We start from the raw sequence: 26589 nt of genomic DNA, 5'->3' as shown, positions 1-26589 counted from the left end.
ACACTGTAATAGAGACACTACAGCCTGACACACTGTAATAGAGACACTACAGCCCGATGGACTGTAATAAAGACACTACAGCCTGACACACTATAGTAGAGACACTACAGCCTGACACACTGTAATAGAGACACTACAGCCCGATGGACTGTAATAAAGACACTACAGCCTGACACACTATAGTAAAGACACTACAGCCTGACAGACTAATAGAGATACCACAACCCGACACACTGTAATTGAGACACTACAGCCTGACAGACTGTAATTGAGACACTACATTATGCAAAAAGTAGGAACTGCTTTATATAGCAATTTATTATATCTCTTAGAAACATCTCCAAGTATTTCAGGTTGTTTTAAGTGCAGTGACTTTGTCATGTAGGCAAACACAGTAGCCATTTTGCAAAACTGACAGATCCCACAAAAACAATGAGATGGTCATTGAGAGAAAAATATTGGCCAAGGCCTCAGGAGGACCCCCTGATCTTCCTCAAATTGTGCCATGAGATCTTTGGCATCCACCTGAATCACTAGAATAGGAAAACACACACTCTCAGTATCGCACCAGAGTGCCAGCCCAGATTATGTACTCGAGTCCTCGAGTGGGGCTTGAACCTACAACTTTCAGACTCGAGACGAGAGTGCTACCACTGAGCCATGATGATATTCAACAAGGACTCCTACCATGATTAGATGCAAACACAGTGAGCAGAGCGATTACAACTAGGCAAACAGATTATTGAGGCATTGAGTGAAACTGAAAATTATAATCAGATACCCTACAACAGAGAGAAAGATTAGATACATTTCGTACTGATGCACTAATCAGATGCACTATAACACTGTTATCTATACCATTACACGTATGGGAGATGGCTTGGAGAGGTACAGGTGTAGGTTTGAATCTCAAGCAGAGGCTGTAGTGTCTACCAGTGATTAGCAGGGGAGGAAAACAGAAGGAGACAGTCACCACTTGGGCATTCTCTGGCACCTCCTAACGACTGGTAATCAATCCAGGGATTCAGGTGGCATCATAAACCCGTGATATGATGCTCTCTGAGCCTCCTCAATTGAATTCCTGCTTTTATACTGGCTCTCATCTGAACTCTGCGACTGAACTAGAGCCTTTAACTCCCTGTCAGGTGGTTAATACTTTTGATAATGTTCATTTCCTCACCACCTCCAGCTGGGTTTGTGCTGTGTGGGCTGAGGCAATGCAAGTTAGTCTCAACCGTGAGGTTCGACCTGAAGTTGCACAGCATCACCACAGGTGCGGGAGTATTACCTGGGTATTTTGATTAGTTACTCGGTTATGTAATATTCAGTATATACTATAATCAGACACTGTAACGGACAGAGTGATCACTATTAGATATGTGTGGGCAGACTATCCCACAAGCTATTGTTCCTTTCACGTGAATCCTTGATCACTAAGAGCAAATTCTGGGTAATTTCATTGAGGGTCGAACAGTAACCTTTCTCACTCTAATCGAGGAACTAGATATATAATGTACTCCCGCGTAAACTCTCTCTCTCTCTTTTTTCTCTTCCTCCTTTGATTCCCAGGATAAAGGAAAATAAAAATAGTTTATTCTTCACACATAAAGCTGTCACTCACTCACAAAGACATCTCACTGATCTCCCAGCCTGTCTATCCCTACTAAACCAAACTTTCCAGCTGACAATCAGCCAGATTTAATAGACTGATATCTGAGCAGATAGAGGCATCAGGAAATGTTTCATAAGTCTGAACAATACTAGTCACTTCATGTGTAAAGAAAGAACACGCCGTATCACGTCTTCAGGACTTCCCAAACCAGGGGATTACTTTTGAAGTACAGTCACGTTGTTTTGTAGATACACATGGCAGTCAATTTGTGCACAGCAAAGTCCCTCAAACAGAAAATGGATGAATGACCAGATAATTAGCTTTGGTGGGCACCGAAAATAACTCCCCAGCTCTTCTTCACGTAGTACCATGTGATCATTTACATTCACCTGAGCGGACAGGCGGGTTTCAATTTAACAACTCATCCGAAAGATGAAGTCAATGGAGGTCAAAATCTCCAAGTGGAGTCATACCTGACACAAAGGAAGATGCTATCAGAAGCCAGATATCACAGCTATTGGTCATCATTGCACGAGTTCCTCAGAGAAGCACCCTTGGTCCAACCATTTACAGCTAATCCATCAATGACCATTCCTCTGAAATAAGGTCAGGAGTGGGGTTTTTGCTGATGATTCCATTCATAACTCCTCCAATAATGAAGCTGCCCATGCCAGCCTAAACCAGGACCTGGATAACATTCAAGCTTGGGCTGACAAGTGGTGGGTAACACTTGCACCACATAAGTGCCAGGTAATGACCACCTCAAACAAGAGAAACCCAACCATCTACCCTTGACTTCAACTGCACCATCACTGCCAAGATCCCCACTATCAACATCCAGAGGAGTCACCATTGACCAGAAGCTGAACTGGATCATCCATAACAACACCGTGGCTACAAGGGAAGAGTGGAGGCTGGGTATTCTGTGATGAGTGTCTCACTTCCTGACCCCTCAAAGTCACTCCACCATCTCCAAGGCTCAAGTCAGGAGATTGATGGAATACTCACCACTCACCTGGATGGTTGCAGCCACAACAACACTCAAGAAGCTCGACACCATCCAGGACAGAACAATTCACTTGATTGGTGCCCCTGGACTCAATATTCACCCCTTCACCACTGGCGCACTGTGGCTGCCGTATATAGGACCTACAGGAAGCACTGAGCAACACACCAGGGTTAAGTTGACTGGCGCATGGTGCCTGCCATATATAGCACCTACAGGAAGCATTGAGCAACAGACCAGGGTTAAGGTGACTGGCGCACTGTGGCTGCCGTACATAGGATCTACAGGAAGCACTGAGCAACAGACCAGGGTTAAGTTGACAGCATCTCACCCCTCACAACCTCTACCACCAAGAAGGACAAGAGCAGCAATGCTGTGAGAACACCATCCCCTCCAAATCACACACCATTGTGACTTGGCTATATAGCTTTCATCATCGCTGGGTCAGAATACTGGAACTCCCTATGTGACCACCATTGTGGGAGCACCATCGCCATCGGCCACATCCCGAGAACAGGCAACAGCATATTAAGATTACCTTTTGTCACACTGCAGCAAACTACAGATCCAATGTCTCCGTTCCTGTAATGATGTGCATCAGCCCAACTGGGTCATTTCTTTAATTAAACCTGCTCTTAACCCCAAAAGTACCATAACAAAAAGACAGAACAAAAACAATATGCCATGGGTAAAACACTGCATTTGATCACACTGTAACACACTACACTAGACTGCATTCAGTAATGGAGCCCCTTCCAATTAACCCAGCACGTATCTAGGTTCTGGAATTAAATAGCTAACTAACTGCAACATGGCAGAAGTTTACGTTTCCTCCTAAACATGTAACTGCAGAAACCATAGGTTGTATTCACAGCCGACAGTTCAAAAACAGGAAGTTTTCAAATTAACAGGAAGTTCACTGCTGTCTGATTCTCCACAGCTCAATGATAGTTTTAACTGCCTCACATCAAGTTTAAACAGCTGGGATTTCTGTCTTTTTTACTTTTCACATAAATCCATAGCTCTAGTTAGTATACAAGGGCTCAGAGCAAAAAGACTATTCCTGGTCCTCTGGCCAATACAACAAATTGCATTTATATAGGACCTTTAATGTTGAAAAATGTTCCAATATGATTATTCATTCTGACACAGTTCATTCGATAATCCTTAACATCTGATCAATACACACCCACATTGTACATGAACTGTGCCTGACCCTCTGCTGGCTTTATCAGCTGCAGGGTGTTCAGTTATTCCCAGTGAATGTTCTCTGGGTGCTGGATGAAGAACGGGTGGATTATTCAAAGGAATCTGACACAGTACCCACCCAATAGGGAACACAAGGTATCTCAGAGATTGCTAGTTATGATATCAGGCCCTAAATTTCATAAAATATTATTTTTCCATGTTCCTTGTCCACTTACCCTAAAACATGCACTATCATAAATGGAATGCAATTTAAACACGCATCATCACCAATGGAATTTTTTAGACATGCACTATTATTGGATTCTGGTTAGACATACACTATCATCATTAGATTCTGGTTAGACACGTACCATCAATAATATAGCTAGATCTGCAACACCATCAATGGAATCTGGTCAAACACGCACCATCATCAATCAATCTGGATAGGCACCACCAAACATGCATCAATAATAAAACAATCTGGTTAAACACAGATCACCAATGGAATCTATTTAAACGCACACCGTCATGAAAGGAATTTGCTTAAATATCCCCGTCCATCTGTGCAGACACGCACCATCAACAATGAATCTGGTTAAATATTCCCCCCTATCCAACGTGCCAGCCAACTGTTTGTGTTCTGCACAATTCAGATACAATGTCTGCACCTGTTGCTAAAAATCAGTGCAGATTTCTGTGCTCCTTCAAGGTCACCTCCTGAGCTCCCATGCCTCAGTTCTTCTATCGTTACTGGGCTACATGATTCTTGTATTTGGTGGGGAAGATCAGTTGTTTTTGGCAGAGAGCCTGGTGGAAGGTGTGTGAAAGAGAGACACACAGAGACAGAGAGATCACTATTGCATTCAGCAGCACAGTGAATCAGTGAAATGAAACCTAATAAACCGCTCAATCCAGCCATGGGCCCTCCACAGGGAAGCAGCAAATAATCATCTTGATTCATGATAAGTAAAAAGATTTGCAAAAAGAAAAATAAATTGCAACAGCTGCCTGCAAAATCACAGGTGAATGTAAGGCAATGGATTATTATTTCATTGTGATACTGAATTGCTTTTCACTCCAACTCAATGTCATGAAATTAAATTATGTGTATTGAGTGCGTTAGCTGAGTTTCTGTGATTAATGGGATTCCCATCCCGAGCAGCGTATTTGTGTGAAATTATAGTCAGCGCGTCAGGAATAAACTGGAAGAGCCTGTTGCACCTTGTGGGGGAGATATGATGCTGGCTCCTCCATGGTGCAGATTATTTATCCTTCTGATGTCGTTGCGTTTCTTGTAACTGACCGAAGTGCAGCAAAAAATGTTACATTATTAAAACAAGATTGTTAACCTGCCATTATTCCAAAATGTGCATTGGTTCAGCAGTGAGTTAGTAAAACTTACATTACCATGTGCACGATGGGAAATATACACTCCAGCTACAACTCTGCACTTTCAATTCCTCAGTCTATACAGCAGTTTGGATGTGAAAGTCCCGGTTGATGGGAGGGGGGGGGGGTGCTTCACACTCACTGCTCCAGAGTAATCTATAGTGAGATTGTTTGTACAAATCCACATCTGCACACCAACTTTAGCACTGCAGCAAATCAAAACCCCTTTTGCTATAATGTTAAAGTGTGCGTGTAAATACACCTCAAAGGGTCAACACTGAACATTTTCGGAGTGGGGGGTGAGCTGGGGCTTGCTCTTAAATGAGAAATCTCATTCCTTCAGCGCTCACATCGCCCTTCTGAAATTTCTAAATCTAGGACTGCAAACATTCAGGTACTCCCGCTTTTCTGTCCCGTAATACAAGTGAGGGGACATTGGGTATATCTACAGTTTAAGCAGCAAGCACGTATCCAACTGCTTTTTCAGGCCACCACGTTTTGCTTTTCATGGAAAATACAGATCGAAATGCAGAATGCAACCCCCAAAACACTTGTAAAGACCCACGTAATACATATGGAATTTGAGTTATTCAGTTGTCATAAATCAGTGGTCTTCGTCGTAAGCCCATGTTTACGGCTCCTTTTGCACTGTTAGTTGTTTTGCAGTTATCAGGTTTTTTTGGAGCTGTGTTAAGAACATAAGAAATAGGAGCAGGAGTAGGCCATACGGCCCCTCGAGCCTGCTCCGCCATTCAATCAGATCATGGCTGATCTTCAACCTTGACTCCACTTTCTGGCCTGATCCCCATATCCTTTGGTTCCCTTAGAGTCCAAAAATCTATCGATCTTAGTCTTGACTTAGCATCCATAGCCATCTGGGGTAGAGAATTCCAAAGATTCACAACCCTCTTAGTGAAGAAATTTCTCCTCACCTCTATCCTAAATGGCCAACCCCTTATCCTGAGACTATGTCCCCTAGTTCTAGACTCTCCAGTCAGGCGAAACAGCCTCACAGCATCCACCCTGTCAAGCCCCCTCAGAATGTTATATGTTTTAATGAGATCACCTCTCACTCTTCTAAATTCCAGAGAGTACAGGCCCATTCTACTCAATCTCTCCTCATAGGACAACCCTCTCATCCCAGGAATCAATCTAGTGAACCTTCATTGCACCACCTCCCTCCTTAGGTAAAGAGACCAAAACTGTACACAGCACTCCAGGTGTGGTCTCACCAAAGCCCTGTACAATTGCAGCAAGACTTCCTTATTCTTGTACTCCATCCCCCTGCAATAAATGCCAACATAACATTTGCCTTCCTAAGTGCTTGCTACATTTGCATGTCAACTTTGTCTGTCTTGCTACAAATGCTTCGTGCATTCAGATAAAGCACCTTTAATTTTAACTTTTTACTATTTTTCCCTGATTTGACCTTATTCACTGATGCACTATTACCATTAAACTCTCTGTCCCTTCCTGACACACTCTGCTTATCTTTACCCAAATCGTTACACTGCTCTTTGGCCTTGACTCCTTTCTCTTTAGATTTATAAATTTGCCCTTACCTGAACCCTCCTTCCCCCTTTTTAGTTTAAAGCCCTATCTACCGCCCTAGTTATTCAATTCGCCAGGACACTGGTCCCAGCCCGGTTTAAATGGAGCCCATCCCAACGGAACAGCTCCCTCTTTTCCCAGCACTGGTGCCAGTGCCCCATGAATTGAAACCCTGCTTCCCACACCACTCTTTCAGCCAGGCATTTAACCCTCTAATCTGTTTGTCCCTACGCCAATTTGTGTGTGGCTCAGGTAATAATCCTTTGAGGTTCTGCTTTTTAATTTAGACCCTAGCTCCTCAAACTCCCCCAGCAGAACCTCATTCCTAGTTCTACCTACGTCATTGGTTCCTACGTGGACCACGACAACTGGATCCCCCCCCCTCATGCTCCAAGTTCTCCTCCAGCAGCGAGGAGATATCCTTAACCCTGGCACCAGGCAAGCAACACAGCCTTCGGGATTCCCGGTCGCGGTTGCAGAGAACCGTGTCTATCCCCTACTACTACCACATTCCTTTTTACTCCCCCCACTTGAATGGCCTCCTGTACCACGGTGCCGTCGTCAAATTGCCCATCCTCCCTGTAGTGGTTGTTCTCATCCACACAGGTAGCAAGTACCTCGTACCTGTTGGACAAGATCAAAGGTTGAGGCTCCTCCATCACTACATCCTGGGTCCCCATACCTGCCTGATTCGCAGTCACATCCTCCTGTCCCTGACCATTGACCAAATCTAAACTACTAACTAACTTAAGGGGTGTGACTGCCACCTGGATCAAAGTGTTCAGATAACTCTCCCCCTCCCTGATGCATCGCAATGTTTGCAGCTTGTACTCCAGTTCAACACCTCTGAGCCGAAATTCGTCGAGTTGCAGACACTTACTGCAGATGTGGTTGCTTGGAATCTCGCTGCTCTTCACCAACTCCCACATGCTGCAGTGATGACACATCACCTGCCCTGCAATCTCTATCTAACCTTGTTTTACATATTTAATTAGTTAACATTTTTATTCACTTGAAATTTTTAGTTTTATTAACTAATTGGTTTATCTACTTTAAGTTATTAATTTAATAAAGTAATAGTTATAGTTTCCCAGCTCTTAGTTTAACCCACTGCCCTAGCTTAGAGAGCAAAAAAACCGTAATACTCACCAACCAATCACCTACCCGCTGTCATGTAACGTAACTTTTTGACTTTTTTTGATTTCCCAAGTCCGCTCCTGCTCTCTCCGCTCCCGCTTTATGTGTGGGCCGCTCGCCTCTCACACCCAGGTCCGCTCCTGCTCTCTCCGCTCGCACTTTATGTGTGGGCCGCTCGCCACTCACACCCAGGTCCGCTCCTGCTCTCTCCGCTCCCGTTCTACGTGTGGGCCGCTCGCCACTCACACCCAGGTCCGCTCCTGCTCTCCCCGCTCCCGCTTTATGTGTGGGCCGCTCGCCTCTCACACCTAAGTCCGCTCCTGCTCTCCCCGCTCCCGCTTTATGTGTGGGCCGCTCGCCACTCACACCCAAGTCCGCTCCTGCTCTCTCCGCTCCCGCTTTATGTGTGGGCCGCTCGCCACTCACACCCAAGTCCGCTCCTGCTCTCTCCGCTCCCGCTTTATGTGTGGGCCGCTCGCCACTCACACCCAGGTCCGCTCCTGCTCTCTCCGCTCGCACTTTATGTGTGGGCTGCTCGCCACTCACACCCAGGTCCGCTCCTGCTCTCTCCGCTCGCACTTTATGTGTGGGCCGCTCGCCTCTCACACCTAAGTCCGCTCCTGCTCTCTCCGCTCCCGCTTTATGTGTGGGCTGCTCGCCACTCACACCCAGGTCCGCTCCTGCTCTCTCTGCTCGCGCTTTATATGTGGGCCGCTCGCCTCTCACACCCAGGTCCGCTCCTGCTCTCCCCGCTCCCGCTTTATGTGTGGGCCGCTCGCCTCTCACACCTAAGTCAGCTCCTGTTCTCTCCGCTCGCACTTTATATGTGGGCTGCTCGCCTCTCACACCCAGGTGAGACCTTATCGTGTGTTAGCTATCTTAATTTTCTAGGCTAGTGTGGAGTCTGGTTAAATATATCACTGGCATTCAGTTAAACACAGCACTGCTAGAGTCTGGTTACACACGTAAGGGTGCATGCCCACCAACATCAGCATCTGGTTAAACACACACTGCAGCTGGAATCCAGTTAAACACACCATACAATAACAGAATGTCACAACACAGGAAAAGACCATTTGCCCATCAAGTGGTTGTCAGTGTTTTTCTCCACATGAGCCACCTGGTTTAATATTCATTTTTTAAAAAAACTATATTAATTCTCTTTAAAAATTATGGACTCTGCTTCAACAACACTTTGTAGCAGCTAGTTCCACATTCTAATCACCCTCTGTAAATAATTTTTTTTCTAATCTCTTTTAATTTTTTAGTGATGATGGTCACTAGAATCTGGTTAAATACATAGTATCGTCACTAGAATCACACCACTGTTTTCAGAATTTGGTTGAGTAACTAGAATCAATCTAACACACAGCATCGTCTCTAGAATCTGATTAAATACACAGCATCGCCTCTAGAATCTGATTAAATACACAGCACCGCCTCTAGAATCTGATTAAATTCACAACACCAACTCTAGACTTTGATTAAATACACAGCACCGGTGACTCTAGAACCTGATCAAATACACTTCACCGCCTCTAGAATCTGCTTAAATACACAGCATCGTCTCTAGGATCTGCTTAAATACACAGCATCGTCTCTAGAATCTGCTTAAATACACAGCACTGTCTCTAGGATCTGCTTAAATACACAGCATCGTCTCTAGGATCTGCTTAAATACACAGCACTGTCTCTAGGATCTGCTTAAATACACAGCATCGTCTCTAGAATCTGCTTAAATACACAGCACTGTCTCTAGGATCTGCTTAAATACACAGCATCGTCTCTAGGATCTGCTTAAATACACAGCACCGTCTCTAGAATCTGCTTAAATGCACAGCACTGCCTCTAGAATCTGCTTAAATACACAGTACCCTCTCTAGAATCTGATTAAATACACAGCACCGCCACTAGAATCTGATTAAATACACAGCACCACCTCTAGAATCTGATTTAAATACACAGCACCATCGACTCTAGAATTTGATTGAATACACAGCACTGGCGACTCTAGAAACTGATTAAATACCCAGCACCACCGTCTCTAGAATCTGATTAAATACACAACACCAGTGACTCTAGAATCTGATTAAATACACAACACCAGTGACTCTAGAATCTGATTAAATACACAACACCAGTGACTCTAGAATCTGATTAAATACACAGCACCGGTGACTCTAGAATCTGATTAAATACACAACACCAACTCTAGAATCTGATTAAATACACAGCACTGGTGACTCTAGAATCTGATTAAATACACAGCACCGCCACTAGAATCTGATTAAATACACAGCACCACCTCTAGAATCTGATTTAAATACACAGCACCATCGACTCTAGAATTTGATTGAATACACAGCACTGGCGACTCTAGAAACTGATTAAATACCCAGCACCACCGTCTCTAGAATCCGATTAAATACACAACACCAGTGACTCTAGAATCTGATTAAATACACAGCATCAATTCTAGAATCTGATTAAATACACAGCACCACCTCTAGAATCCGATTTTAAACGTTTTATGGCAGGCAAAAATCTGTGGAAGAATTTATGTACCTCACCCCTTCCCCATTTTTTCCTCCCTTGCTCTCCCAAACCTACTGACTCCTTGACGGCTTATGGTTCCACGGGTGCTACCTGTCCTCCAAGTGGCCTTTGTTCATATCAGTGTCATCCAGCTATTTAACCATGGGAAACATCACAACTGAGCCCACACTTGTCCTCACCTGACGTCTACACATATACTGTAATTCTAGCCTCCTGTACAATTTCCAATTGAACAGACAAAATGATAAACTGCAGAATGTTTATGTAGCAGGCTTTGCTTGTACAAAGTCTTTTCCCAGATGAAGCAGCTGCTTCATTGCTCGAGGCGATCCTCAGTTCTGTGCTTATTACAGAGGGCACATTTGAAAAATCGCACATCTATTTTAAAGTTAAACTCTCATGAGTGCGATGCACCAACAATGCTACGACTGTCGGGCTCCATCAACAGAACAGTCTCCTGTTGAAAGTCAGGTTAAATCGCCTGGTTAATCACAGACTGTCTTTTTCCTCCATTTACACAGCATGGCAATGATATTTCATGGATCCAGCACAGCACTACAGGGAAGTTTTTGTAAACAAACGCACCCTCCAGTGTTCTTCCTGTCTCCAAGTTCTTACAACAGACTTGTGGGCTGGATAAAAAGAAAAACAAGATCTCGCTACAGCCAGATCGCCCTTGCCCCTAGAGATTCCTGCTTCATGGGCACCAGTGTCACAATTAACTGTATCTAGCACAAAGCCTGACAACAAACACACAACACAGCTTACAGTCTCAAGGAAAATCCTCCATTCTCCACATTAAAAGCATTACTGAAATAGTCAAATATGTTAGAGAGGTATGGCAAAAAAGTTAATTTATGAATGATCCACAAAACTTGTTTGAAACTTTGCTTCTTGTGAGTTTTAGTGTTGTTTGCTCCTGAAAGTTTCCAATCTCCACCCCCCCCATCAACAAACACACAGGGGCCTTCATAAACCACAACACAAGGGACCTTTACTGCTATCAGCTCCTGTGTTCATCTGCAGATGTCTCTGTGGGTCGCGTTATCTGTTTTCTCGTCTCCCTCTAAACCACAGCTGGTACCAGACACTACAGCAGACACTGTACAAAGGGACCCACTTATATTACAGCAATTTCACTGAAACATGAAGGTTTTGCAGAGTAAAGTGACATGAATCACTGTGGAGTGAAATCTCTTACTGCCAATCACATTCCCATTGGTGTCTTGATTGACAAAATGTAAAGATTGTACCAAACAGGAGCTCACTGTATTGGACTCCCAATGCACTCCCATTGTCAATCCCTATATACCACACACACTCTTTCAATTCCATTGTCAATCCCTCCATACCACGCACTCTCATGTCAATGTCTATATATCACACCCTCTTATTCACTCCCATTGTCAATCCCTCCATGCCACACACTCTCATTCACTCCCATGTCAATCCCTCCATACCACGCACTCTCATTCACTCCCATGTCAATCTCTATATATCACACCCTCTCATTCACTCCCAAGTCAATCCCTCTATACCACACACACTCATTCACTCCCATAAACAGTGGATGTCCAAAAGAACAGTGGATGTCCAAAGGGACTTAGGGGTTCAGGTACATAGATCATTGAAGTGTCATGAACAGGTGCAGAAAATAATCAATAAGGCGAATGGAACACGGGCCTTTATATCTAGAGGACTGGAGTACAAGGGGGCAGAAGTTATGCTGCAGCTATACAAAACCCTGGTTAGACCACACCTGGAGTACTGTGAGCAGTTCTGGGCACCGCACCTTCAGAAGGACATATTGGCCTTGGAGGGAGTGCAGCGTAGGTTTACTAGAATGATACCCGGACTTCAAGGGTTAAGTTACGAGGAGAGATTACACAAATTGGGGTTGTATTCTCTAGAGTTTAGAAGGTTAAGGGGTGATCTGATCGAAGTTTAGAAGATATTAAGGGGAACAGATAGGGTGGATAGAGAGAAACTATTTCCGCTGATTGGGGATTCTAGGAGCAGGGGTTACAGTCTAAAAATTAGAGCCAGACCTTTCAGGAGTGAGATTAGAAAACATTTCTACACACAAAGGGTGGTAGAAGTTTGGAACTCTCTTCCGCAAACGGCAATTGATACTAGCTCAATTGCTAAATTTAAATCTGAGATAGATAGCTTTTTGGCAACCAGAGGTATTAAGTGATATGGGCCAAAGGTGCAGGTATATGGAGTTAGATCACAGATCAGCTATGATCTTATCAAATGGCGGAGCAGGCACGAGGGGCTGAATGGCCTACTCCTGTTCCTATGTCAATCCCTCTATACCACACACTCTCATTCACTCCCATGTCAATCCCTCTATACCACACACTCTCATTCACTCCCATGTCAATCCCTCTATACCACACACTCTCAATCACTCCCATGTCAATCCCTCTATACCACACACTCTCATTCACTCCCATGTCAATCCCTCTATACCACGCACTCTCATTCACTCCCATGTCAATCTCTATATATCACACCCTCTCATTCACTCCCATTGTCAATACCTCTATACCACACACACTCATTCACTCCCATCGTCAAACACTACACACCACACTCACTCTCATTCATTCCCTTGATTGCATTTAATTCCAACAAGCCTATCCAAGAATTAGAATGGAAGAATTCTTTTCCTTACACTCAGAGTCTATAAAATGCCATCGATCAGAACATTCCCATAGAATCTCAAATAAAACAAACATTTAATTCGCTTCTAATGGTCTGAACCCGACCCATTCACTCACCCTCGATAGAACACCAATCCACTGCTCAAAGTCCCCTCTCCCATTGCTTGGAATTCTGTTATAGGGAATATTACGAGCGATAAACCAATTGTTTCTCCATTCTGAACTGCAAAAAACATCCTGCAGAGCGAGGGTGAGGGAGGATGGAGAGTTTTGATTCAAAGAAATATAAATTTAATTTTAAAAATATCTGATTGTAGTGAAATTTGGCAATGCATTTTCAAGAGGAAGAGAACCATTTCCTTTATGTGTAGTGATCTGACGGGTACACTCAGCTTATTCTTGGCTGCCCACCAAAAACATCTGTAGAGTGAGTCACGTAATCTCACAAGGAAGTTCATTCAGTTTTCAGCTCCCCAGTTACAGTACAACATTAGTAATACAGCACATTCAACCATGTCATGGTGATCATAAAGCACTCGCTGATTTTCATATAATAATCACTTGTCTGCTTTGAGTTATAGAGGCACTGGGTAACATGAGCTATAGAGGCACTGCGTAACATGGGCTATAGAGGCACTGCGTAACATGGGCTATAGAGGCACTGGGTAACATGGGCTATAGAGGCACTGCGTAACATGGGCTATAGAGGCACTGCGTAACATGGGCTATAGAGGCACTGGGTAACATGGGCTATAAGGTACCAGGGGACATGGGACTACAGAGGCACCAGATGACATGGTAGTACAGCACCTAACTTTCATTTCTGAGACTGTGGTCAAACCCAGGCTGAGCTGGGAACTAGGTTCTTAACGCTCCAATCTCTTCTTCCAGTAAACAGATTGATGGGATAAAATCCTCCTCTGTGTGCTGGCTGTAAAGGTCTTTAGTAAAATAAGTTTTGGACAACCTGAAACTAGCTCATATTCAGTACAAATGATCACTCACTCAGAGAGGTCACAGTGAGGGTAGGTTTGGGAAATAGGAATGTTACACTGACGCAATAAGAATATAGGCTCTAGGACTTGAGAACATAACCTAGGGTGATGCTTCAGTGAAATACCAAGGGAGCACTGATGAGACATTAAACAGAGACCATTTACCTGTTCCAGTGATTCAAGTGGATGATAAAGATCCTACAGTACTATTTGAAGCACAGCAGGGAGTTCTCCTAATGTCCTGACCAACATTCCCCCTCAATCAACATCACCAAAAAAAAGAACTGGTCGTTCATCTCACTGCGGTTTGGGACCTGGCTGTGTGCAAATTGGCTGCTATATTTACTGATATAAAAGTGACTGTACTTCAAAAGTAACAGAAGCTCTGGGACATCCTGAAGATCTGATAAGGTGCTATATAAACATGAGGTTTACTATGTCATGCTTTATTAGTGTACTCATCGATCTCCCATGACGCTGCATATGGGGAGTCAAGACCAACTGTACTCCTCAGGTGTGGTGGGGTTAGAGGGTAGGGAATCATTGGACCAGAGCATGCAGATGTAATTCAATCCCCATTTTAAAGTCATGCATTGTGTCCTCATTTGATTTAATATTATTTATAATTAAATAGCAATGGTTACATCTATTTGGGAAGCAGAGAAATAGAGCTGGTAGGAGCATAAGAGTTTCTCTGCAGTACAGATTGAGGTGGTGGCAGATACAAAACCAAGGAACTACAGCACAACCCATGGTGGGTAGGCGTAATTACAACGTGACAAGTTTACATCAACAGTTCCCATTATAAATGTGGACATAGGAATTTATAATGAGAAAAGTTGATAACGGGAAGTAAGGTTTTGTAGCTAGGACATGCAGACATAAGGGATTTAATATATTATAGAGACAGTAAAGTTTGCAAACTAACACCCCATCTCCAACCTCCCTTTCCCCAAAGGTCTTGAACACCTTGTCATCTCCCAAATCTGTGCCCCGCTTTCCCGTGACTCCATGTTTAAATCTCTCCAATCAGGTTTCTGTCCATGCCACAGCACTGAAATGGCCCTAATCAAAGTCATAAATGACATCCTCTGTGAACGTGGTACATTACCTCTACTGGATCTCTCTGCAGCCTTTGACACGGTTGACCACACCATCCTCCATTGTCCAGCTCTCTGCAACTGCCCTCACTTAATTCCATGCTTCCCTATCCAATTGTAGCCAGGGCATCTCCATCAAAGACCACCTGTGCCCACCTCCAATTTATTGCCAGCCTACCCCACTGCCTCAGTTTATCTGTCACTGAAATCCTCATCCACGCCTTTATCACCCCCAGACTCAACTATTCCAATCCTCTCCTGGCCAGCCTCCCATCCTCAACTTTCCATAAACTTCAGCTTATTAAAACCTCTGCTGCCCGTATCTTATCCCACACCAAGTCCCGCTCACCCACCACCTCTGTCCTTGCTGACCGACAGTGGCTGTCTGTTCCACAATGCCTGCATTTAAAATTTTCATCCTCATGTTTAAATCCCTTGTTAGCCATGCCCCTTCCTATCTCTGTAACCTCCTCCAGCCCTACAACCCCCTCCAGAACTCTCTGTTCCTCTGACTGGCCTTCTATGCACCCCACCTTTGCCCCACCATTAAAGACCGTGCCTTCAGCGGTCAAGGCCACAGACTCTGGAATTCCCTTTCTAAACCCCTTCGCCTCTCCACCTCCCTCTCCTTTTTTAAAACCTTCATTTAAAACTCATCGTTTTGACCAAGCTTTTGGTCACCCCTTCTAATATCTCCTCTTTGGTTTGGCGTCCATTTTTGTCTGATTACGCCTCTGAAAAGCGTCTTGGGATGTTTTCTTACATTGAATGCACTATATAAATGCAGATGGTCATTGTTGTTGGTATTGGAAGGGCAGAAACACTGGCTACCACATGTCAGTGCACTATAATCCAATTCAAGAACCTTAGTTGCAATCTGTACTCCTCTTCCTCTCTGCATCCTCACTGTGTTGAAGTGAAGACTCATCACACTTTCTCACTATTCCTTCATTTGCCTTGTCAGGTATGAAATTAGACATCCTAGTGTTCAGGGGGATTGTTTGACCAATTTTTGGTTTTATCAAATTCAGTGTTTTTTTGGTGTTTTAGTATTTTTAATTGAAATTGTTAAAATTTGCATAAAATCAGGTTTAAAGAAATTGAGTCCAGAAAAGTAAAGGATGTGTGATGAATGGCTTTGATCAGGAGCATCCTGGTACTAAGGTGCAGACAGCATCTTTATACCAGAGGGACTCCAACACAGCAGCTGGGAAGAATATTACACTGGTTCTACCATGATTTTAAGTATCTTCAACACTAATATAGGAACATAGGAACAGGAGTAGGCCATTCAGCCCCTCGTGCCTGCTCCGCCATTTGATAAGATCATGGCTGATCTGTGATCTAACTCCATATACCTGCCTTTGGCCCATATCACTTAATACCTTTGGTATTTCCAAATTTTGGGATCTGAGACCTTTAGGTATAATGTGTTTGTATAGCATTTAAACAGGGATCCCTCGGTGCAATGTGTTTGTACAGTATATCAACAGGGATCACTGGGATATCTGGGTATAATGTATAGTATATAAATAGGGACCTCTGGGTGTAATGTGTTTGTACAGTATATAAACTGGAATTCCTGTGTGTAATATATGTGTACAGTATATAAACTGGGATCTTTGGGTGTATTGTATGTGTGCTGTATATAAACAGGTAACTCTGGGTATATCGTATGTGTACAGTATATAAACTGGGATCCATGGGTGCATCGTATGTGTGCTGTATATAAACAGGTAACTCTGGGTATATCGTATGTGTACAGTATATAAACTGGGATCTTTGGGTGTATCGTATGTGTGCTGTATATAAACAGGTAACTCTGGGTATATCGTATGTGTACAGTATATAAACTGGGATCCATGGGTGCATCGTATGTGTGCCGTATATCAACAGGTAACTCTGGGTATATTGTATGTGTACAGTATATAAACTGGGATCTTTGGGTGTATCGTATGTGTGCTGTATATAAACAGGTAACTCTGGGTATATCGTATGTGTACAGTATATAAACTGGGATCCATGGATGCATCGTATGTGTGCTGTATATAAACAGGTAACTCTGGGTATATCGTATGTGTACAGTATATAAACTGGGATTCCTGGGTGTATCGCATGTGTACAGTATATAAACTGGGATCTCTGGCTGTATCGTAGGTATACAGTATATAAACATGTATAGTTAGGTGTGGGATTGTGGTGTGTAATGTATATGTACAGTATACAAACTGGGATCTGAGAGTATCATAAGTGTACAGTATATAATGAACGAATAAAAAAAAAATCTAGGCTCTCTGGCTGCATCATATGTGTATAGCATATGAACCAGGATCTCGGTGTGTATTGTGTACAGTATATAAAAAGGAATTCTGAGTGTATCGTATGTGTACAGTATATAAACTGGGATCTTTGGGTGTATCGTATGTGTAGAGTATATAAATTGGGATTCCTGGGTGTATCACATGTGTACAAAACATAACCAGGGATCTATGGGTGTGGGATCGCAGTGTGTAATGTTTGTGTACAGTATATAAACTAGGATAGCTGGGTGTATCGTATGTGTACAGTATATACACCGGGATCTCAGTATATATGTGTACAGTATATAAGCTAGGATAGCTGAGTGTATTGTATGTGTACAGTATATACACCGGGATCTGTGTATATGCGTACAGTATATAAACTAGGATAGCTGAATGTATTGTATGTGTACTGTATATAAACTGGGATCTTTGGGTGTATCGTATATGTAGAGTATATAAATTGGGATTCATGGGCGTATTGCATGTGTACAAAACATAACCAGGGATCTCAGTGTGGGATTGTAGTGTGTAATGTTTGTGTACAGTATATACACTGGGATCTCAGTGTATATGTGTACAGTATATACACTGGGATCTGTGTATGTGTACAGTATATATACATTGGGATCTCATTGTATATGTGTACAGTATATACACTGGGATCTCATTGTATATGTGTACAGTATATACACTGGGATCTCATTGTATGTGTACAGTATATACACTGGGATCTGTGTATGTGTACAGTATATACACTGGGATCTCAGTGTATATGTGTACAGTATATATACTGGGATCTGTGTATGCGTACAGTATATACACTGGGATCTCAGTGTATATGTGTACAGTATATACACTGGGATAGCTGGGTGTATCATATGTATACAGTATATAAACTGGAATCTCTGGGTGTATCGTATGTATACAATATATAAACTGGGATCACTGGGTTTATCATATGCATACGGAATATAAATTGGGATCTCAGGGTGTATTGTATATATACCGTATATAAACAGGGATATCGGTGTAACATGTGTACACTATATAAACTGGGATCTCTGGGTATATCTTATGTGTACAGAATATAAACAGGGATCGCTGAGTGTATCGTATTTGTACAGTATATAAACAGGGATCCCTGGGTGTATCGTATGTGTGGGTGTAATGTGTTTGGGCAGTATGATAGAGTGGAAGCTATTACCTAATCTATCCATGCTCTTTCTAACATTAAACTACCGTTGTCCCAAATCTTTACTCTGCATTACGAGCTGTGACTGGGGTTCAATCTGACTGACAGCCCCTGGTACTGTAAGATAAGCATTTACTTTAAGTGGCAAAGTGGTCCCTGAACAATGAGCTGGTACGTTGATGGAGTAGAAACGTGCAAAGGGAAAGGTGAGGCAGTGTCCCCAGTTATAAACTTCACACTTTTCGATTCATCATCACAATCTGTCCAGTGCAGACAAAGCACCACTTCTTGTTTTATTTTGGGTTAAAGTGAGGGAATTTCCAAAGAATTCAGTACATTTCTTTTTTGTTCCCGGAGTCAATATGGGACATTCCCACATCAACAATAGGTAATGTGGATCAACATGATTCAGAACTCCCCTTACACTGCTCCAATAGTAGCCTCTATTACACCAGTGTGACACAGCCTCCTCTCACCTCCAGATACCGGTGCTAGTGTTCGGCCTGTTTTGTGATGTTGCTCATGTGCAGCAGGATCCAGGTGAAACCTGCCCCAAGTTAATTTAAAGAGAGTGAAGAACCCCAAGGGCAAAATATCCAGCACCACCAAAACTTCCAGGGAAGCCTGATAGTTACAAGGGCTGCTTCAGTGGCTCATATATTCACAAACTCACAGGTAATCTTAATTCCCACGAGAAGTTGTGTATGAAACAAGTCTTTCTGTCTCATTCACCCAGACATGGTGTTCTCATTTCCACTTTCTCCTTCGCTTCCAATCTGCTTTTCTTTCACTTTCCTCATTCTTCATCTCACTGCTTTTTAATTGTAAACAATTTTACAACACCAAGTTATAGTCCAGCAATTTTATTTTAAATTCACAAGCTTTCGGAGATTTTCTCCTTCCTCAGGCAAAACATTTGCCTGAGGAAGGAGAAAATCTCCGAAAGCTTGTGAATTTAAAATAAAATTGCTGGACTATAACTTGGTGTTGTAAAATTGTTTACAATTGCTTTTTAATTCTCATCATTCTCACCTCCCATCTTCTCCTTCAATTGTCAATTCCCCTCACTAGATGTGCCCAGTAATCACGTCATCACAGCTCCAGTCACTAGATATCGCGAGTAATCAAACGTCTGTCACTAGATATTGCTGGTAATCACAGCTCCCATCACTAGATACCACTAGTAAATACATCTTAAACTCTAAATGCTTCTAGTAAACACAGCTCACTTCACCAAATACCGCTAGTAAATACAGCTCCCATCACTAGATAGAAAGAACTTGCATTTATATAGCACATTGCACAACCTCACGATGTCCCATTTACAGTCAATGAAATACTTTTACTTTAAAGCGTACTGTTGTAATGTAGGGAACGTGGCAGCCAATTTGCAAAGAGCAAGGTCCCACAAAAAGCAATGAGATAAATGACCAGGTCATTTGTCCTTTTTAGATGTTGGTTGAAGAGTAAATATTGGCCAGGACACCCTTGCTCTTCAAATAGTGCCATGGGATCTTTTACACAGTTTACTAGTAAACCACTCGTAATCACAGCTCTAGTCACTATATGCCACTAGTAATCACAACTCCATTCACTAGACCGTATAGATAAGCAGGCTAATGCAGCACAGACCCGAGTTCTAATCTTCATCCTTCCTGGTTAGTATTATTGCACCACAAGGTAGCATCAGGAGAAAGGGGCAATCAGATCCACTTCCCAGAAGTGAATTTTTAAAATCTTGTTGTTTACTCTGTCTCCACTGTGTTTCTGGGCTTCGGTGCAGATAGCTCACTGTAGCTCATTTCAGTTCCCAGTACCCCGCACCTCTGCTCCCTCCCTTCCTCTTAAAACATGCATGTATTTTTCTCAAAGCAAAAAACATTGAAGGGCACAGCAACTCTGGGGCTTTGCTTTGGAGGATTCCTTGAAGCAGATTTACAAACGAGATAGCAGTCTCTGATCTGAGCTGCATCCAATAAAACAATGAGAGATTGGTGCTAAGAGGTTCACTATGTCAACTTGGTTACTGGGCACTAAATGGAGTGCCACAGGGTTGCACTCCATGCCAGATCCGACTCAGCACGGTATCTGCTGGCATTCTGTGAGTCCACTCTGAATACCGTTTTTCACTACTCTCCCACATAAGTCACCAACAATGCATTCTACTGGTACAAAATCAAACTGCTGTCAGCTTCTGTGGTGAGACTGAGCCCCCTGACCCCCCCCCCCCCCCTATTCAATCAACACAAAACCTTTGCCTCTCACAGATGGGGCAACGCCGAAGAACCACTGCGTGTTGAAATCTTAGAAAACCCCGAGCAAAACACTGATTTTACTTCAAAACAAGAGGAAAGCCTCATTACTGAGAGGCCGGCAAAAGTTGTTACACAGAAACGGGGCTCGTGTGTGAACTTCATGAGACTGTACTCTGAGCATTACAGAGGCAACGCGTCTTCTGTATACTATAAAAAGCAGACAGTAGGAGTGATGGAAGAGCAGTAGAGCAACACGCTGTTTATTGTCGCTGCTGGGCCTGTCCATGTACACTACGGCCATTAGCAAACTTTCATACATGTATATTTTAATTTTATTGAACTGAATCATGTTGAGGGAGAAAAATTCTAATTCCAAACCACACTGCATGAAGAATCAGAATGTGTGTTACTGTTCCTTACACCTGTCTGGGAGGAACAGGCTTACAAATCACTCTTGGAAGATTGTGAGTTACTGTGAATGTAGCACAGGGTCATTGGTGACTTGCCAATACACAGAGCGGATCTTGTCGTCCTTAGTTTCCCTACAATACAACAGCAACTGCACTCCAGAAATTGACTTATTTTAAGTGAAACACTTTGAGATCTCTCTAGACAATAAGATGCGCTATGAATGCACTGGGTGCCAGTATTTCTCTGTTCTTTCTCACTGAAACTGGCTGCACTCAAACAATCAGCACGAATGCAGTGACTGCACAAAGACCCTCAGACTCACCGAGCGCAGCCCACGCACTCTCTACTTCCTCCGTTCCTCTCCCTCAGACCGAGGGTCTGTTCCTCACGTGGGTAAAGTATAAAAGTCCCCAAATTAGTCTTCGGGTGGCTCCACGGACCCAGTGGGTTGAGATGTGCCCAGGATCGGCTCCCGTCCGTTTAGGGGTCGAGCCCCCCCGTCCTTTAGGGGCCGAATCCCCACTCATTTAGGGGCCGATCCCCTATCCGTTTAGGGGCCGATCCCACGTCCGTTTAGGGGCCGATCCCACGTCCGTTTAGGGGCTGATCCCCCTCTTTCCTGCGCCCTGCTTATCCGACGCAGGTTCCTTGTCGTTGTCGTATTGCGACACAGAGGTGTTGGCGAGACGGTGACGGTGGGACCCCCATCACCGTTGCCCATGGTAACGATGCCCCCCGGATTTGAAGGAAGCGTTGCCGAGGCGACACCGTGTTCGTATCCGGGGAGAATCCTGCTCCTCACACTCAGGATCCAGAACCATCAGGGATTTTAGTCAATTCCCAGGCCTCAGGCCCAGGGCTCGGCCTTTCTCCTCTTCAAGCCCCCAAACTGGCCAGGACCCGGGCCCAGGCCGCGCAGCCTCGGGCTCTCCAATCCCTCCGCCCGGGAGCCGAGTCTGGGTCGCCTAGAGCTGCGGCCGAACAACGAAAGAGCCCGGGACGAGCACAGGCGGACGCCCAGGGTGCAGAAAGCATCGGGGCCGCGGAGATACGAGGCAGCGGGAGGCGGTGGCGGGACTTACCGAGCGAGAGAAGCCGGATCCGGGGCCACGGCGGAGACACGGTCACAAAATGGCGGCGAGTCCGCGGAGAGTGGAGGACAGCGCCACCTGCGGCCAGACATGGAACTGCAGCCCAGCGCAGCCCGGCCACCGGGCGGCCAGACAGGGAACTGCAGCCCGGCCACCGGGCGGCCAGACAGGGAACTGCAGCCCGGCCACAGGGCGGCCAGACAGGGAACTGCAGCCCGGCCACCGGGCGGCCAGACAGGGAACTGCAGCCCGGCCACAGGGCGGCCAGACAGGGAACTGCAGCCCGGCCACCGGGCGGCCAGACAGGGAACTGCAGCCCGGCCACCGGGCGGCCAGACAGGGAACTGCAGCCCGGCCACCAGGCGGCCAGACAGGGAACTGCAGCCCGGCCACCAGGCGGCCAGACAGGGAACTGCAGCCCAGCCACCAGGCGGCCAGACAGGGAACTGCAGCCCAGCCACCAGGCGGCCAGACATGGAACTGCAGCCCAGCGCAGCCCGGCCACCGGGCGGCCAGACAGGGAACTGCAGCCCGGCCACCGGGCGGCCAGACATGGAACTGCAGTCCGGCCACCGGGCGGCCAGACAGGGAACTGCAGTCCGGCCACCGGGCGGCCAGACATGGAACTGCAGCCCGGCCACCGGGCGGCCAGACAGGGAACTGCAGCCCAGCCACCAGGCGGCCAGACATGGAACTGCAGCCCAGCGCAGCCCGGCCACCGGGCGGCCAGACAGGGAACTGCAGCCCGGCCACCGGGCGGCCAGACAGGGAACTGCAGCCCGGCCACCGGGTGGCCAGACATGGAACTGCAGTCCGGCCACCGGGCGGCCAGACAGGGAACTGCAGTCCGGCCACCGGGCGGCCAGACATGGAACTGCAGTCCGGCCACCGGGCGGCCAGACAGGGAACTGCAGCCTGGCATCGCAGCTGGGGTCGGTGTAAAGGTGATTCAATTATGTGAACAAAGCAAAAGAATGGCAATCAGGTCAGTCACACTCATCCTGTCTGTCGGACGGTACAGCCTCCAACAACACGCGCCACAATCGCTGGTCCCGGGGTAGGAAAAATCTGAGGTCAATTTTAGCAAAAACTTTTGGAAATTCCTCCCGGATTCCAAAATTTGATCTCAGTATTTCTGGGCTAGGAAGGGGTCAATCAGCCCCAGTCACTGCTTATGATTATTTTTCTATGTGCTGAAAGAGCTGAGTTAATAGGAATAGGCTGAACTATATGTATATATTTTATAATTATACCCAAGAGTGTTTATACCCAAGGAGTTTGCAGATAATACAAAAATTGGCCATGTGGTTGATAGTGAGGAGGAAAGCTGTAGACTGCAGGAAGATATCAATGGACTGGTCAGGTGGACAGAAAAGTGGCAAATGGAATTCAATCCAGAGAAGTGTGAGGTAATGCATTTGGGGAGGGCAAACAAGGCAAGAGAGCACACAATATATGGGAGGATACAGAGAGGTGTAGAGGAACAAAGAGACCCTGGAGTGCATGTCCACAGATCCCTGAAGGTCGCAGGACAGATGGATGAGGTGGTTCAAAAGGCATACGGGATACTTTTCTTTATTAGCCGAGGCATAGAATATAAGAGCAGGGAGGTTATGCTGGAACTGTATAAAATACTGGTTAGGCCACAGCTTGAGTACTGCGTACAGTTCTGGTCACCAGGTTACAGAAAGATGTGATTGCTCTAGAGAGGGTACAGAGGAGATTTACGAGGATGTTACCAGGACTGGAGAATTTTAGCTATGAGGAAAGATTGGATAGGCTGGGGTTGTTCTCTTTGGAACAAAGGCGGCTATGGGGAGATTTAATTGAGGTGTATAAAATTATGAGGGGCCTAGATAGAGTGGATAGGGAGGACCTATTTACCTGAGCAGAGAGGTCCATAACCAGATGGCATAGATTTAAAGTGATTGGTAGAAGGATTAGAGGGGAGCTGAGGAAAAAGAATTTTCACCCAGAGGGTGGTGAAGGGTGATAGAGGCAGAAACCCTCAACTCATTTAAAAAGTACCTGGATGTATACCTGAAGTGCCGTGACCTACAAGGCTATGGACCAAGTGGTGGAAAGTGGGATTTGGCTGGGTGGCTCATTTTCAGCCGGCGCGGATATGATGGGATGAATGGCCTCCTTCTGTGCCATAAATTTTCTGATGAAAGGTCATCGACCTGAAACATTAACTCTATTCCTCTTCCAACAGCTGCTGCCTGACCTACTGAGTGTTTCCAGCATTTTCTGTTTGTATTTCAGATTTCCAGCAGCCGCAGTATTTTGCTTTATTGGTGTGGATTATGTCTGCTGTGATGTGCAAAATCTTGCAATTGACACTTTTTATATGTAGCTGTGGAGAGCTTCACTTTGCAAAATTTACCCTTGTGACTGGGAGATCTGGCTGCACCACAAGGGAATTCAAAGACTAAATTGTCTTTAATAATTCGGCCACCTAGAAGCGCTGCAGTCTCAAGGTTTGCCTGCAGTTTATCATTACCGAGTACAGGCTCCATTCCAGCCTCTGCTGACTGCTTTGCTTTCACCCTTTAATGCTTTACCCAAAAACTTTGCCAAAGGGTATCAGACAATCTTAACTGGGTGAGAAACAATAACAGAAAATGCTGGAAATAGACAGCAGGTCAGACAGCATCTGTGGAGAGAGCTAAACAACTATAACTTGCATTTATATAGCACCTATAATGTAGAAAAACATCCCAAGGCATTTCATAGGAGCATAATTAGACAAAAATGGACACCGAGACAAAGGCCACGATATTAGAACAGGTGAACGAAAGCTTGGTCAAAGAGCTAGGTTTTAAGGAGCATCTTAAAAGGAGAGTTGGAGAGGCGGAGGGGTTTTGAGAGGGAATTCAGAGCATGGGGCTTAAATGGCTGAAGGCACGGTCACCAATAGTGGGGTGAAAGGGATGCACAACAGGCCAGAGTCAGTGGTACAATGAGTTCTAGGAAGGTGGTAGGGCTGGAGGAGTTTACAGAGGTAGAGAGGGATGAGGTCATGGAGGGATTTAAACACGTGGATGAGAATTTTAAATTTGAGGCATTGGAGGACCAGGAGCCAATGTAGATCAGCGAGCACAAGGGTGATAGGTGAGCCGGACTTGGTGCGAGTTAGGATACGGGTAGCAGAGTTTTTGATGAGCTCGTTTGTGGAGTGTGGAATATAGGAGGCCGGCCAGGAGACCATTGGAGTAGTCGACTCTGGAGGTGACAAAGGCACGGATGAGGGTTTCAGTAGCAGATGAGCTGAGGCAGGGGCGGAGATGGGCGACGTTACAAAAGTTGAAGTGGGCGATATTTGTGATAGAAAGATGAGCTTGGAAGCTCAGCTCAGTTTCAAACAGGATGCTAAGATCGCGAGCAGTCTGGTTCAACCTGAGACAGTGGCCAGGGAGGGGAATGGAATCAATGGTAGAAAACGTCAGCATTTCCAGTATAGACCCTTCCTCTGAACTGAGAGATCTTCCAGATGAACAACATTTAAAAAAACACAGCAACCACATACAGAGCAAAAGAAATAGAGTCACCTGTAAAATGCTTAGGTGTGGAACAGAAAATGTTTAAAAGGCAGAAAGGATATTCACGTGAGCCAAAAGGAGGAATAATGAGAGAAATCAGACATAAAGGAGACACAGAAAGTGTCACTGTCTGTGTCGCTGTCTTTGTCACCGTCTGTGTCACCGTCTATGTCTTAGACTAACACTTTCTTAAAGCTTTTGGCTCATCCTGTAAGGTATTTGTCCAGGATTTTTGTAAAATGTTAGCCTGGTTTAGATTAAATAAGAATCACTGTGTGTTGCTGTTGGTACAGAATTAAACAGGGGAGACATTCTACAATTAAACGCAAAGAGTCGCCGCAGGGAATGAGAAGGTTATCGTATAGTTTAACAACAGCGGATTAACCCTTTAAGTACTGGATTTTAATTGATTTTATCACTCATTGACTACAAGGTCAGGTAGTAGATACTTGCCCTGAATTACCATGGGTTGTCCTGATCTTATGTACCTTAGGCAGAAACCCTGAAGAAATTAAGTAATCAACTGCTTTTAACTGTTTTTGCCATTTCTCCAGGAGTTCCACCGTTCTCTCACCAGAGAAGCCCCTGG

At 44.8% G+C, this 26589-nt stretch overlaps 1 protein-coding gene across 4 annotated transcripts in view; it reads right to left on the bottom strand.

The window, feature by feature from the left end:
• LOC137305466 (CCR4-NOT transcription complex subunit 3-like) overlaps positions 1-22515 on the bottom strand; it is a 68946-nt gene extending 46431 nt beyond the window's left edge. For 2 of the 4 annotated variants that reach the window (XM_067974301.1, XM_067974304.1), the window contains exon 1: positions 22450-22515. The gene's annotated coding sequence lies outside the window, so the exon portion shown is untranslated. Of the gene's footprint in view, positions 1-7898; positions 8476-22449 lie in introns of those variants that run through there. The other 2 variants (XM_067974302.1, XM_067974303.1) reach the window with 2 other exon arrangements.
• Between the last annotated feature and the right edge of the window lie 4074 nt (positions 22516-26589).

The sequence above is a fragment of the Heptranchias perlo genome, chromosome 40 (genome assembly GCF_035084215.1).
Source record: "Heptranchias perlo isolate sHepPer1 chromosome 40, sHepPer1.hap1, whole genome shotgun sequence".
NCBI classification, from domain to species: domain Eukaryota; kingdom Metazoa; phylum Chordata; class Chondrichthyes; order Hexanchiformes; family Hexanchidae; genus Heptranchias; species Heptranchias perlo.
The sequence above is the reverse complement of the archived record's forward strand: the minus strand, read 5'-3'. Positions and strand labels throughout refer to the sequence as shown.